At 33.3% G+C, this 15,587-nt stretch overlaps 1 pseudogene; it reads left to right on the top strand.

Annotated features, from left to right (window-relative positions):
- The first annotated feature begins 13,962 nt into the window (after positions 1–13,962).
- LOC100918572 lies at positions 13,963–14,856 on the top strand (annotated as a pseudogene).
- Positions 14,857–15,587: the final 731 nt, after the last annotated feature.

Genomic DNA, 15,587 nt, shown 5'->3' with positions numbered 1-15,587 from the left:
ATTCTATGATACTTTTAAAATATGAGATTATGTGGTTCTGATCTTTTTTCTTGTGTTTCTTATGGAATTAAAATTTGTGATGATTTTTATTATTTAGTTATCTCTAGTTTGCAGAGAGTGGATAGAAAGTCAAGATGCTCTTGGTTCAAATCCTGTTTCTCACACAAACATATGCTGAGTATGTGACCCTTTATAATTCTATTCATCACATCTTTGTTAAGTCTTTACTATATGCAAGGACCATGTTCCATAGTTGAGTATTTGGAATACAAAAATAGAATAGGAAAAATTCTCTCCCATCAATTTATGGTTTCTTATCTAGGAGAAAATAACTAGTTAAGTAGTTTTGGGTCAAATACAAAGTGCCTTTCAAAATAGGCTGTCTAATAAAAAATGAAATATCTATAAAAAGATAGATGGATAGATTGAAGGATAGATAGCAGATATAATAAGTAGTTATGTTTATCTTTATATAGTGCCATAAGGTTTGCAAATCATTTGAAAATATCTCATTTTTATCATTTCAACAACCTTGTCAACTTGATGATGTTTTTAATCCTCATTCAATTGATGTGGGAAGTAAGAATGTAGGAAGATTGTTACTTGCCTACAGTAAAACATACTTCTAATTATCTGAAGTATAATTTAAAATTAGATCTACCTAACTCAAATCCAGCACTCTGTCCACTGAGCCAGATAGACAGAGCAATATATGTGTGTATGCATGCATATATATGAAAGCAATATCCAAAGATGCAAGGAAGATATCTTCATTCTTCAAGCTAATATTAGAAAACCAAAAAAAACAAACAAACAAAAAACAGATACCTGTTCTTCTATCTACATTCTGGTTTTGTGAATAAACTTTAATTTGTACCAATAGCTTTGCAAACAGAATAGGTAGTTTACTTTACCAAGGTAAAAATAAAATATCATCCAGTATATCCACATAGGGCATCTATGCCCTATTCTTCTTTTTGCAGTTATTCCTCAATGGATCTCTATATTGTATGAGAGATAGATGCCACCCAAAATCTCAATTTACTCCCTTTCCCTCCCTCCTTCCCTCTTTCCTTCCTTTCTCTCTCTCCCTGTCTCCCCACCTCTCTCTTTCTGTTTCTGTCTTTCTCTGGGTATGTATTTTGACTGTCAGCAAAATATCCTTCCACTACCTCACATTTTCATCTCAATTAAATACATCTGTGATCTCACTAACATGACTTCTTAGTGACACATATCACAATCCTATTATGGGGTTTCTCGTCCTGTGAGAATCCTGCCTATGTTCTCTCATATATACTCTTCAGAGTTCCTATTTAACATGCTGGCAGGCTTACTTTGGGTTCTCTTAACATTCCAAGAGTACAAGTACTACATTGTTTCTTTGTTTTTCCTAAAATGACCTGTCAATTTCTTTTTCTGGTGATATTTCACTAAATGATGTTACTCATGGCATTTCTTGCATGGAAACTGACATTGATAACAGTCTGCTGATTACACCTTTTAGTTTTTCTTCATTGTAATTTTATCCATTCACAACACTGTTCCTTCAAAGATTTTGCTTTTCCATGATTTACTCTCATATAGCAGCATAAGAAGACTATTTAGTTGAAAAATGCCAGATTTTAATCTTGAAATAAAATAAGGAACACTGAAGTGCTTAACCATTTCCCAATATGATGTAGCCTCTCCTGTTGCTTACACTTCATTCTGGACTTAGTTTATACTATATCTATAACATGTATACAAAATATAGAGTTTGATATTTTAAGAGTTATCTATACAACTGCATCTCAAAGTTTAAACAGAAGATAAAGTTTAAATATTGTGTTTCTCTTGTGTGGATTATTGTCAAATATTTCAAATGATTTTCCAACCCAGTAAAAAAGATCTGTATAATTCTAAAGCTTGATATAACCAATACAATGAAATCTTCAAATAAGAGTTTTTGGAGTACATCAAAATTATTTTTTTTTCATTTGGACTCCCATGCACAATTTGATAACATCAATCACTTTTGGGGACCATATGGCTTTTTTGTGATGTTTCTATTAACAAACAGGATCATTAAATAATATTATTTTATTGTGTCTATTAAGGAATCTTATACAAAATTCAGTCAATAAATCTACAAGAATTTCATTGTTACAGATGAGACTCCCTGATACATGCATGATACATTCAGTCAATAACTGAATTTCATTGTTACAGATCAGGCTCTCTGATACATGCTGGGATACAAGTAGAAAGAATGAAATAATCCCAACTCCCAAGGTGCTTGAATTTATACTTTAAGAAACTAAGTGCAACATTGGAGACATAATGTTGGACAAGAATTTCTAAGACTGTGTTTAACTCTACCAAACTGCGTGTGTGTGTGTGTGTGTGTGTGTGTGTGTCATATATAAGTAAACACAACAAAATTCAATATGAGCCTATGTTCTCATCAACTTAAAATCAATTGTTTGATTTCAATAATGAAATCTATCTTATTCTATAGAGTATTATTTGTGAAAGTCCAATAATTCCTTTCACATACTTTCATAATAATAACTAATGAGAATAGTAATTTTTAGAATATATATAGTAATTCAGGGTTTGTAAGGTGCTTTGAGTCTCACAATAACTTGTAGTTATTATTAACTCATAAATAACTTATAAGATAGGAGTTATTAATATGCCCATTTTATAGCTGAGAGAATCTAGGCAGAAAGAAGCTAATTGTTCTGCCTAGTGTTAGATAGAAAATAAGTGTCTGAGGCAGATTTGAACTCTGATCTTCCTCATTTCTAGTCTATGATCTATTCATTATGCTCTTATTTGAGATATAATCAAATGAGACTATATATTTACATATATTTTCCATGTGTTAGAGATGGTAGTTATTATTTTATAGTTCAACTATTGAATTTCTAGATATTTATCATAAAGATAATATAAGAAAAACATTTTTATGTAAATGGCATATATTTTCAATAGTCTTGAAGTTTTTGTGTGATTAAATATTTTAATGATTTTTGAAATCAAATGAATTATTTGGAGTTCAAATCAAAATTTTGACAAATTTTTTATTACTATTTATTGTAATTTTGTGTAGCATAATTTGCTTCAGAAAAACTCAATCTTTTTCTCTTTTCTAGCTCAAGGTTTTAAAAATGAATTTATAATCTAAATTGATGTTCTCTTTGGTCATCATCTCAAATGTTTGCTGCATGAAACAGTTTCTGGAATCTTTTGGACACCATATTGTTGTCACTGCTTTTTATTTTATCTCATGAAGCATAAAGTTACATATTGTTGATGATTTTCCTCACCATATGTAAATTAAAGAAACTGTGGGTAAATGCCTAGTATCTCTGTTGCAAACTGTTAAGATATAAAATCAGTAAATACATTCTATGCCAAATATAATAAATCAATTATTCTTATATTTGAAACAAATGTAAGAATCCTCTACTATTTTGTGATTGTTAAAAAAAAAAAAAAAACAGTGATGTGGTTTCCCCAAATTATAAAATTGATCCTTTCACATTATTCTTCCTTTAGCTTTTTTTTTTTCCAAATGAGCAATTGAAGATAGTCAGTGACAGGTAGAATAATGCCTTTAGAAAGAGATGCTAAATCAGTCCCTTCTCTCCTTCAATACTCTGACTTGCTCTATAATCTTGCATAGATCCTCTTCCATAAGATGATGAGACAGAACTCAAGCTCAGAAATCACAACTCTCCATTTACCTACTTGCTGTTTTTACATACTTAGTAAAATTTAAATTAAATAAAAAATTTATCACATAAAAATGTCTTCAATATAATAACCATATTGTTAAAAGAATAATATAAAATATAAATAAAAGCAGATGTGCAAATAAGGTGTGACAGCTAGATAACTGTATAAGAAAACCAAAATTTATAGAGTGCTAATACCATATAGACCCCTTCAACAACATAGAAACAACTGAATTTATTTAGTGTCTGCTTAGTGATTAGAAGTAGCTAAAATAGAGAACTAAGAGATTCTAGAATTCCTACTATGGAAATAATACTGCAGGTCAGTTTTCTCCTTTCTACATTCATAGTCCCTTTCCTTAGGTGTAAAAAAAATTGCCCTGGCTAGAATCAGAAATATTTAAATAATCAACTTTATTTTTTAAAAAGCATCTTTAGGGAACAGGTAGTTGGTGTAATGGATATAGCATCAGTCATGAAGTCAGGAGGACCTGAGTTCAAATCTAGCCTCAGACATTTAATAATTTCTGTGTGTGTGACCCTAGGCAAGTCACTTAACCCCAATTGCTTCAGAAAAAAAAAATCTTTAAATTCCACTACTAGTCCTTGATAGACCTGATATTAAATTAAACATATTTGTTAAATGCCTAAGAGATGGTAGCCTATCCTAGTGGACAGAATTGTCTTGAAAACAAACTTCAAATTTCAATTCTGATATACAACTGCATATGTAAGTCATTTAAACTTAAACTTCCATTGCCATAAGCAACTCCTTAAGACGACAAATTATGAAATCAGTGAAATCAGAGATCTTAGTAACTATGAATAAAACACTATGTATCACAGTACTTCTCTGGAAAACCATAACTATTACTCAATTTTCATCAGAACTTTAGAAAAGTAATTTCAAAATATACCATGAAAATCCCTCCCAGCTCTATTTATAATTATACAATCTCTTATACCAATACCCCCTTTGTTTTATTTTAAATGATATTGTATTCTAATATTGAATATAAGCAAAAATAACAAAACATGTGATTATTTATATTTAAATACATTTATTTTAATAAAGTATTGTAAAAAAAAAACTTAGTTTGACATTCTAAGTCCCATTCATATTTCTCTCTGTTGTTTGTACATTTATTTTTATTCCTTTTTCTTTCATGATAGGAAAGTATGTGTACATTTTAATTTGAATAATGTCACAAAGTTTTAACCAGATGTTTTTGTATTCTTCAAACTTGCTCTTAATAGCATTGCAGAACTTTAGAATTCTCATATATTATAGTGCACTTAATATTTTATTATTCCCTTATTTTTAGACATTTAGACTGATTTAATTTTTTTTTTTGTTTTGTTTTTACAAACATTTATAGTAATGTTATGAAACTATTTGGATAAATCATTCTTTTCAAAATAAATGTTTAGGGTATCCCAGCAATGGAAGTATTGAGTAATCTCTTCTTTTTTTCCCACTACCCCAATACTAGTTCAACTTTAATTGCAATCTTCTATGGATTAGTGCAACAACCTTCTGGTTTCCTTTTCTAAATGTGTCTTTTGCAATGATGTCAGAATAACCTTCCAAAAGTACATCTCTGATAAGTTTATTCCCTTATTGACCCCTGTATTCAATGATAGCACATTGACTATAGAATAAAATCAAATTCCTCAGCAGACTCTAGCTGGAAATTAACCTTTTAACATCATCTCCAACTTGTCTCTTCTGCTCACTTTGTGCTCTATTCAAATTGAACTATACATTTCCTGCCTTGTTGCATTTTGTTATGGTGTTCTATTTGCCTAAAATGATCTTATTTCCATCAATCTTTGTTCAAAATGTGTCAGGCCTTCTGTTTTGAACCAATATGTCACTCTTGCCATGTTTTTTTTTCCTTTTTTTCCTGGCTACAAATAAGGGTGTCCTCTGTGCATTCGCAGCACTTTGTTTCTATTTCTCCCTATATGATAGTTGTTTATATGTCCCTTAATCAATCAATCAGTAGTTTTTAAGCACCTGATAATTTCCAGGCACTACTCTAAGCTCTGTGTATAAAAACAAAAAAAGACAATTGCTGCCTTCAAGGAGCTCATAATCTAATGGAGGAAGACAATATACAAAAAAAAAGTTTAAAATCAAGGAAAGTGCCACAAGAAGTGACTGGACAATGATATGAAGTTTGTGTTTTTGAAACTAAACAAAGCAGCTTTATGAAAAATAGGCTGGAGATTTTGAGCCTTCTTCCTCCCCCCCTCCCCCAAATAAAAGAAGAGTTTAGAAGTAGTTCTTGTTTTTGTTTATTGATTTTCCTGCACTCCAGCCCTTCTTCCAGAAGGGGAGAGTCAACTGAAGTACTAAGAAGGTGTTGAGTTTTAAAGCTGAAGTAATCTCCATGATGATTAAATTTCTGATGAAGAGCTTGCCCTGTGGACAGCATGAAGTTAAGTGATCAAAACCAAGGACAGCAGCTAGTAGCAAATGTCTTAGTTCCCTTGCTAGGAATCTATGCTTCATTAGGAGAGAGACATTGTCTTATCTTGAAATGTCGCAAATGATCTAGCAGATTGAGTGAGTGCTCACAAAATATATTATTTAAGGCCTGTTTCTAACCATAGCATTATTCAAATAATCAATGAAAAAGTTTCTCTTTCATCATTTTATCATTTTAAACTTTTCTTATTCTTGCAAATTCCTACATTGTGAGACATATGATTTCTATTCTTATTCCCCTTTATTACAAAAATTCAACTCTGTATCCTGTACACATATAAACATAAATCCTACACTTCAATTAGCAAAACAAGTTATCCCATTCAGAAGCATTAGCATTGCAAGCAGAATTAATGATTATTTTAACACTGTAAATTACAATTCAATATTACTTTGTCTGGATATACTTTTATATTGGAAAAAAAATAGTCTCTATAAGATACTCTGCAAACATTTTTTTTTTTGCATCCTGAGATATTTGAACAGTCAGACTAACATAAATAGGGGGCCTTAATGATCTGAAAGGAAGCCTGTTTATTAATTTAAAACCACATATTTTTGTTCACCTCCATCCTCCTGGGTTTTGGATAGATATATGTTTTTTTATTATTTCTAAAGAAAACTTAGGACAAATCTATTGGCATTTATTTCAGTTAGCAAATACAAAGATTTCACTTACCATTACCATGTTATTAGTTATCATTTTGTGGTTTGTCTCCTCATGCATAATATGATTTAATGTTAGAAGAGGTCTTTAAATTTATCAATGGCTACTATCACTTTTTTAAAGGTGAGGAAGGTGAGAGAAAACTACATTATATATCAATAATATAAAATTGTTTTAGATTTATTTATATGTAAGTAACTTTTTATGTGTATATGTGTGTGTGCATATGTAGATGTGTGTCATATGTACAAATGTATTTATGTTTGTGCTGGTGTGTATGCATGCATTTATATATACACACATAAATATACCTAATTACATATATATGTATCTGTGGTTAATTGCAGTCTGCTTAGCAGAGAGGAAAAAGAGAAAAAAGAAGAAAGTAAAAAGTGTACAACAAAAAATAGAAGAAAACCTCAAAGAAAAATGGACAGTTAGGAATACAATGTCTTCTATCATTATATATGATTTGAATGGAATTTATTAGTACATATTTTGAATTTTTCCAGATGTTCTTCTGGACACATGGCAAATTGTGTGTGTGTGTGTGTGTGTGTTTATTTGGATTATTTGTTTGTTTTATTTTCTGTCTTTTTCTATTTTGTTTTTTCTTGTTATTTTGCATTTGTTTGAAATAAATAAATAAAAATCTGATACATAAAAATAATAAAGAAAAGGACAGTTAGGTGTATTTAATCTCCACAAAGGTCAAGAGTTAAAGGGCACATAGTGTCAAATCCCACTCTAAACAGACCCAAATGCAATGTAATTTCCAGTTGTACTATTCTGCTTTTCATTCCAAGCTACCTGTCATTCTATATTTGACTATATTCAGTCTAAACATTTTTAATTTAGATAATTTCTTGGTTGCTTTAATATTTTTTTAAAGTACCATTCCCTTTTCATTCTTTGATTCTTTTGAAAGATCTTTATTCTTCCATTTGCTGCAATCTATAGTCAATCTGAAGGGGTTGAACCTTATTCCAATATCTATTATATGCTATAGACCTTCCCCATATTTCATGTCATCTTGTATTTCCTAGTTTCCATCTTCCTGTATCTTTGTTTCATGTCACTATTGATAAAAAATTAAGTCATCATCTGAGGCTCCCGGACCACCCACAGACAGCCATTTCTTCACTTCAATATTATCATTTCATTCAAGAATTCTATTGAAGAAGAGGATAAATATGCTAATATAGGACTGTTAGTGTTCATTCTTTATTATTTATACTCAGTAACATCTTTTCCCTATGCTGTCACAGTCATAAAAGTTAACTAGCTAGAGGAAAGCATTAAGCCTTAGGGCTGCCTCCAACTGATCCTTTCAACTAAAACCCATCTCCCAGAAAATGGCATTCTTCCCTCTTTCCAGTGCTCTGCAGCTTTCTTACAATTTCTTCTAAACCTGAGCTAATCAGTTCCTAGGGGACAACATAATTTTACACTGTTCTGATTTAATATCCACTGCTTAATTTTAACGTCAGCCATTAAATAAATATCCCCATATTCATTCATGGACAATTCATCTTCTTGGAGGGAAAAAAAAAACATATAATTGGCATGTTTTTATCTCTCCCATAGTATGAAAAAAGAGAAAAATCAATTATGAAACTGGAATAAATTGTTAGTAAAAACTATGGTTCATAAGAGACAGCATTATTGGAATCGAGATCTTTTTCCATGACTTCCTTTCCCTAGATTTGTTTTTAATGTGTAGTCTAACTGAAAGAATTAAAAAAAATGTCTTCCTGTTAAAATAAGCCCTGGGAATGTATGAACAAGCAAAAACTATTAATATTTCACTTAATCACTTTAACCAAAAGATTAACATTCTGAAATTTTAGAGCTTCAAAGAGGCAAAGATGACCTAGTCCATTCTCTTCAACAAGCATAAGGAAACTGAACTTTAGAAAGCTAGCATTAATTGAACTAGAACCCATACCTTCTCTCTCCTGGTTCAATGTTCTTTCCACTAAAATTTGTCTTGACTCTCTTATCAATTATTAGCTAAAATAGACACTAAAAGAACAAGCAGTGGAATAGTCTATCCTTGAATATAATTGTATTTTAGAGTTGAAAAAGACTTTAGAGGTCAACCAGTTAAAATGTCTTCAGTTTGCATGAAAAGGAAATGAGATTCATGATGATGCTATGCTTATCGAACATCAGATTTAGAACAGTGAATCTCTTATTAGATTGTAAACTCCATTGGGGGAAGGGATCTTGTGTTTTTGTTCTTTATTTCTCCCTCATTATTTAACATTTTTCTACATAGAACAATCAATTTGTGCTAAATTGATTTTTAGCTTCTGGGACTTTGATCCCTCAGGACATTACCAATTTTGGAAATTAACACAGAAACTTGAAAATTTGATATTTTAAGGTATCAAACACTACTACAAGCCAGAACTAGCTTTTAGATTCTGAACCCATTTAGATTTCTGGGCTCATTTAGAATAATCCTGACTTTTCATTGGCTTCAACACTGATCCAAACTTCCAGAGCTATTTGCAATTCCACTGTGAAAATTAGTTTCCCCTAATGTGAGTTATGTTTTACAATGCATAATTGGATTTATCTCTGGAACCAATTGAAATAAAACGTACAACCACAAACAACAATATCAGCCAATGAACCAGTTTTAGCTTATAGACAACAAAAATCACACAGATTTAAAAAAATTGAATTCATTTCAGCAAGAGAATTAATAAACTCTGGAAGCCCCAGAAAGTCATTAATAATTCTACAGGGCTGGGAGAAATCAGAATCTACTCTGCAGTGTACAGAAGCATTCCAGTAAGCTTTCCCAACAACTTTCCAAACAACTTTAAAATAATGCCTCAAATCCAAACTTGGAGAATCAGATTCAAGAAAACAATAGAATGGGGCTTTTTTCTAGCTCAATACAACATGGAAGGTTGAAAAGAGAAAGCTGTGACTTGGAAAAGAAGGCTGGTCAGGAGTCAGCTTTGAGAGTTTCCAAGCCAAAGATGGTGACGAGACCTGGCAGTTGGTCAGAAAGAGATTATAAGGTACTCCTGTCTTAGCACTGGATATAAGATACACTGTTTCACCACTTCATTGCCTATATAAACTTCTGAATAATAATTGGAACCCAAAGTGACAACTATTTGAAAACTTCATTGCCTATATCCACTTTTTTTGAAAAACAACAAAAAAGCAAGCAAATAACAAAAAAGTGAAAATACTGTATTGTGATCCATGTTTGTTCCCCAAAGTCTGGTTGCAGATGAATTTCTCCATCACAAATCTATTGGAATTGGCCTGAATAAGCTTATTGTTGAAAAGAGCCAAGAACATCAGTTGATCATTGCATAATCTTGTCACTGTGTATGATGTTCTCTTGGTTCTGCTCACTTAGTATCATTTCATGTCTCTGCAGTTCTTTCTGAAATCATCCTGCTGATCATTTCTTATAGAATAATAGCATTCCATTTTATTCATATACCATAATTTATTCAGACATTATCCAGCTGATAGGTATTCACTCAGTTTCCAATTACCACTACAAAAAGGACTGCTACAAGCATTTTTGCACATGCGGGTCCTTTTCTCTTTTTTTATAATCTCTTTGGGATACAGATCTATTAGAGATACTGCTGGATGAAAGGGTATGCACAGTTTGATAGCCCTTTAAGCTCAGTTCTAAATTGTTTTCCAGAATGGATGGAAAATTCACAACTCTATCAACAATATATCAGTGCCTACTTCGAGAACCCCAGAGATTCTACTAAAAAGTTATTAGAAATAATCCACAATTTTAGCAAAGTTGCTTGTTATAAAATAAACCCACATAAGTCATCAGCATTCTTGTATATCACTAACAAAATCCAACAGTCAGAGTTACAAAGAGAAATCCCATTTAAAGTAACTACTGATAGTATAAAATATTTAGGAATCTATCTGCCAAGGGAAAATCAGAAACTTTATGAGCAAAACTACAAAACACTTTCCACACAAATTAAGTCTGATCTAACTAACTGGAAAAATATTAAATGCTCTTGGATTGGGTGAGCAAATATAATAAAGATGACAATATTACCTAAACTAATCTATTTATTTAGCGCTATACCAATCAGACTTCCAAAAAACTATTTTGATGACCTAGAAAATATAACAACAAAATTCATATGGAAAAATAAAAGGTCAGGAATTTCAAGGGAATTAATGAAAAAAAAAATCAAATGAAGGTGGCCTAGCTGTACCAGATCTAAAATTATATTATAAGGCAGGGGTTACTAAAACTAGCTGGTATTGGCTAAGAAAAACACTAGTTGACAAATGGAATAGGTTAGGTTCAAAGGACAAAACAGCCAGTAACTTTAGTTATCTAGTGTTTGACAAACCCAAAGACCCCAGTTTTGGGGATAAGAATGCATTATTTGACAAAAATTGCTGGGAAAATTGGAAATTAGTATGGCAGAAACTAGGCATTGACCCACACTTAACACCGTACACCAAGATAAGGTCAAAATGGGTTCATGATCTAGGCATAAAGAATGAGATCATAAATAAAATTGGAAAAGCATAGGATAGTTTACCTCTCAGACCTGTGGAAGAGGAAGGAATTTATGACCAAAGAAGAACTAGAGATCACTATTGACTACAAAATTGAAAATTTTGATTATATCAAATTGAAAAGTTTTTGTACAAACAAAACTAATGCAGGCAAGTTTAGAAGGGAAACAATAAACTGGGAAAACATTTTTACAGTCAAAGGTTCTGATAAAGGACTCATTTCCAAAATATATAGAGAATTGACTCTAATTTATAAGAAATCAAGCCATTCTCCAATTGATAAATGGTCAAAGGATATGAACAGACAATTTTCAGATGATGAAATTAAAACTATTACTACTCATATGAAAGTGTTCCAAATCACCATTGATCAGAGAAATGCAAATTAAGACAACTCTGAGATACCACTACACACCTGTCAGATTGGCTAGAATGACAGGGAACGATAACACAGAATGTTGGAGCGGGAAAACAGGGACACTGATACATTGTTGGTGGAATTGTGAATACATCCAGACATTCTGAAGAGCAATTTGGAACTATGACCAAAAAGTTATCAAACTGTGCATACCCTTGATCCAGCAGTGTCTCTACTGGGCTTATACCCCAAAGAGATACTAAAAAAGGGAAAGGGACCTGTATGTGCCAAAATGTTTGTGGCAGCCCTGTTTGTAGTGGCCAGAAGCTGGAAAATGAATGGATGCCCATCAATTGGAGAATGGTTGAGTAAATTGTGGTATATGAATGTTATGGAATATTATTGTTCTTTAAGAAATGACCAGCAGGATGAAAACAGAGAGGATTGGCGAGACTTACATGAACTGATGCTGAGCAAAATGAGCAGAACCAGGAAATCATTATATACCTCAACAACGATACTGTATGAGGATGTATTCTGAAGGAAGTGGATTTCTTCAACAAAGACAAGATCTAACTTAGTTTCAATTGATCAAGGATGGACAGAAGCAGCTACACTCAAAGAAAGAACACTAGGAAATGAATGTAAACTGCTTGAATTTTTGTTCTTCTTGCCAGGTTATTTATACCTTCTAAATCCAATTCTCCCTGAGCAACAAGAAAACTGTTCGGTTCTGCACACATATATTGTATCCAAGATCTACTGTAATCTATTTAACATGTATAGGGACTGCTTGCCATCTTGGGGAGAGGGTGGACGGAGCGAGGGGGAAAATCGGAACAGAAGTGAGTGCAAGGGATAATGTTGTAAAAAATTACCCTGGCATGGGTTCTGTCAATAAAAAGTTATTTAATAATAAAAAAATAAATAAAAAAAACAATATATTAGTGTCCCAGTTTTTCCACACTGCCCTCCAACATTCATTATTATATTTTTTCTGTCATCTTAGCCAATCTGAGAGGTGTGTAGTAGTATCTCAGAGCTGTCAACTTACTTTCTCTGATTAGTAGTGATTTAGAACATTTTTCATAGGACTAGAAGTGGCTTTATTTTTTTATCTGAAAATTGTTCCTTTCTTTTGACCATTTCTTAATTATAGACTGGTTTCTACTTTTAAAAATTTAAGTCAATTCTCTATTTTTTTTTGTTTTTAGAATTTTCTATTTATTTAATTTTAGAAATGAGGCCTTTATTTGAACCCTTGTGTTGGTGTTTTTCTCTTTTTCAAAATAATAAGAGTTCACTCTGGGAGAGAGTTGGTTTCTTGGGGAGGTTTTCTGGAGGCAGCCTTAGTATCAGTTAATCACTCCAAATACAGCCAGGTGCTAAAAGTTCAGATCTTTATTGTGTCCTTCAACATAGCCCGGTTAGCTCAGGCCTATCTCTCTGCTTGGTTCCAAGAGCTCTTGCAGCTTTGTCCTTGGCTTCTGCCTCTGCTTTCTTCAGCCTCCAGCCACCACCAAGGTGGAAAATACAATGAATCTCTCTTGCCTCAAAGATAGGGCTTGCGGGCTTCCTCCCAGAGTGCTCCTCACCGACCCCAGTCAATGTTTCAGAGAAATTCTTTTTCTCAGCCTCAAGTTTTATCATGTGCTCTCTTCTCTGAGCCTTCTTCTGGGCTTTCAGGAGATCGTGGCTGAGTCCAGAAAAAGTTTTTTGAAGATCCTTGGCAAATTCCAAGTTATGTAATACTTCTTCATACTTTTCTACTGCTCCAACTGATCTGAATTGAGTGGCTCTCCATTTTTCAAGTGATCCTTATAATCTTCTAATTTGAGCTTCTTTTTTTTCAATATTCCTAATCTTGTGTTTGAGACGTATGAGTCCATTATCAATGTAGGTCTCATAGGCCTAGGAAGAAGTTACCATTGAATTCAGAGCAGACCACAGGGGACTCAGGGGAGTCAGGCTCTCCCCACATTGACTGTGATTTATTTGCTGCTTGGCTGATTTCATATTCCCCACTTTGTTCTCCTCTGAATGGCCTGAAGGTAAGTGGCTACATAAAGAGAACAAAGAAAGCAGCACCATTGAAACAGATGTAGCTCCACACCCCTGCCCAAGCCAGCTGCAGCTCCAGAGGCTGAAGCTCTGACTCCCAGGCTTTCCCCAGATGGACACCGACGCTGCTCAGGCTGCTTGGGAGATGCCAGGTGCATTAGCTTTCCCCTTCTCGACCCTCTTTTCTCCTGGTGGTGAGGGGGGGTGGGGGGGCGGGAGGGGGGAGGCAAGGGGCGTGGCAGCGACGGCAGGGCCGCTACGCCTTCCAGTCAACTCAAGCCCAAGCAACGGCTCAGGCCCCCAGACTATATTTCAAGTTCAGTATGTCTTGCAGAACTTTACACAAGAACATGTATTAGAGGATTTCAAAGGTGGCTTGAATGGTGCAATGCATTTGCCTTCAAGAGAACTAGACTACCTCATTAAGTTTTCAAAGCTCACATGCCCTGAGAGAAATGAGAGTCTAAGTGTTGAAGACCAGATGGAATAGTCATCACTACTTCTGGGACCTCTTAAAAGGTAGTGAGAAAGCAGTAGTAGGAACAACATACAAACATATGAGGGATTTGTTGTCTAAACTGCTGACCTCTGGCTATTTTGAAAGTATTCCAATTCCCCGAAACATTATAAAACAAACAAACAAACAAAAAAAAAAGAATTGAATGAAGAAATCTGAGGAAAATCAGAAAAGAAACAGTTATCACAGACAAAATCTGCTAAAGAATCAGAACCTCTTATGGAACATACACAGCCCGAGATACAGCCACAAGAGTTTCTCAACAGACATTATCTGTCTGAAGTTGTGTATTCAAGCAAGAAACCAGAAGGTCAGCTGTCTTGGGAAGAAGATTATACCAGGAAACCAAATCTTACAAAATGTTGGGAAGGCCAAAAGAAGCTAGAGTCTCTGGTGTCTTGGGATTCTGCTAAGCAACAGGAGACTGCAAAACCTATTTTAACTCCAGAAGAAGATAATCAAGAGAGTCCAAAATCCACTACTTCTTGAACAGAAGAAGCAAGAAATTTCTAAATCCAACATAGTTCATGGGACATGGGAGCAAGACATACCCAAATCTAATTTAGTCTGTGGTCAGGAGGAACAGAAGAAACAAGAGTTGCTAAAGCCTTGGGTTGCTCCTCTGAAAAAAGGATTGGAGCCAAAGAAGCAGACTCCCAAGTCTTGGACTCCTTCTGCCTGGAAGATTGGGTCTTGGCCAACTTCGATTCATGAAGAACAAGATAAAAAGTCATCTAAAATTCCAGAGACCTGGGAAGCCAATGTTGAGAGTCAGAAACAGACTTTGCTGCAAAAGTTACAATCTCCTTCCAAGATCAAATCAATCATTGAACCATGCCAAATTAGATAATTATTGTCTCTATCAACTCTAATGGCTTAACAGTTTGTAAAGATTCCAACACCCTTGGATATAAAATTTTCCTCCAGTTTTTTACTTGCCTTGTAATCTTGGCTACATTGGTTTTATTTGTACAAAACTTTTTTAATTTATTATAATAAAAATTATTCACTTTGCATTTTATAATATTTTCTAGTTCTTCTTTGACCATAAGTTCCTTCTTTCTCCACAAATTTGAGAAGTGGACAGTCCTTTATTTTTCTAATTTGATTATGTCTAAATCATCAATCTATTTTGACCTTATCTTGGTATAGGATGTTAGATTTTTGTCACTGACTAGTTTCCGCTATTTTCCAAGAAATTTTTGTCAAATAGTGAGTTC

The sequence above is a fragment of the Sarcophilus harrisii genome, chromosome 6, assembly GCF_902635505.1.
Source record: "Sarcophilus harrisii chromosome 6, mSarHar1.11, whole genome shotgun sequence".
NCBI lineage: Eukaryota > Metazoa > Chordata > Mammalia > Dasyuromorphia > Dasyuridae > Sarcophilus > Sarcophilus harrisii.
The sequence above is the reverse complement of the archived record's forward strand: the minus strand, read 5'-3'. Positions and strand labels throughout refer to the sequence as shown.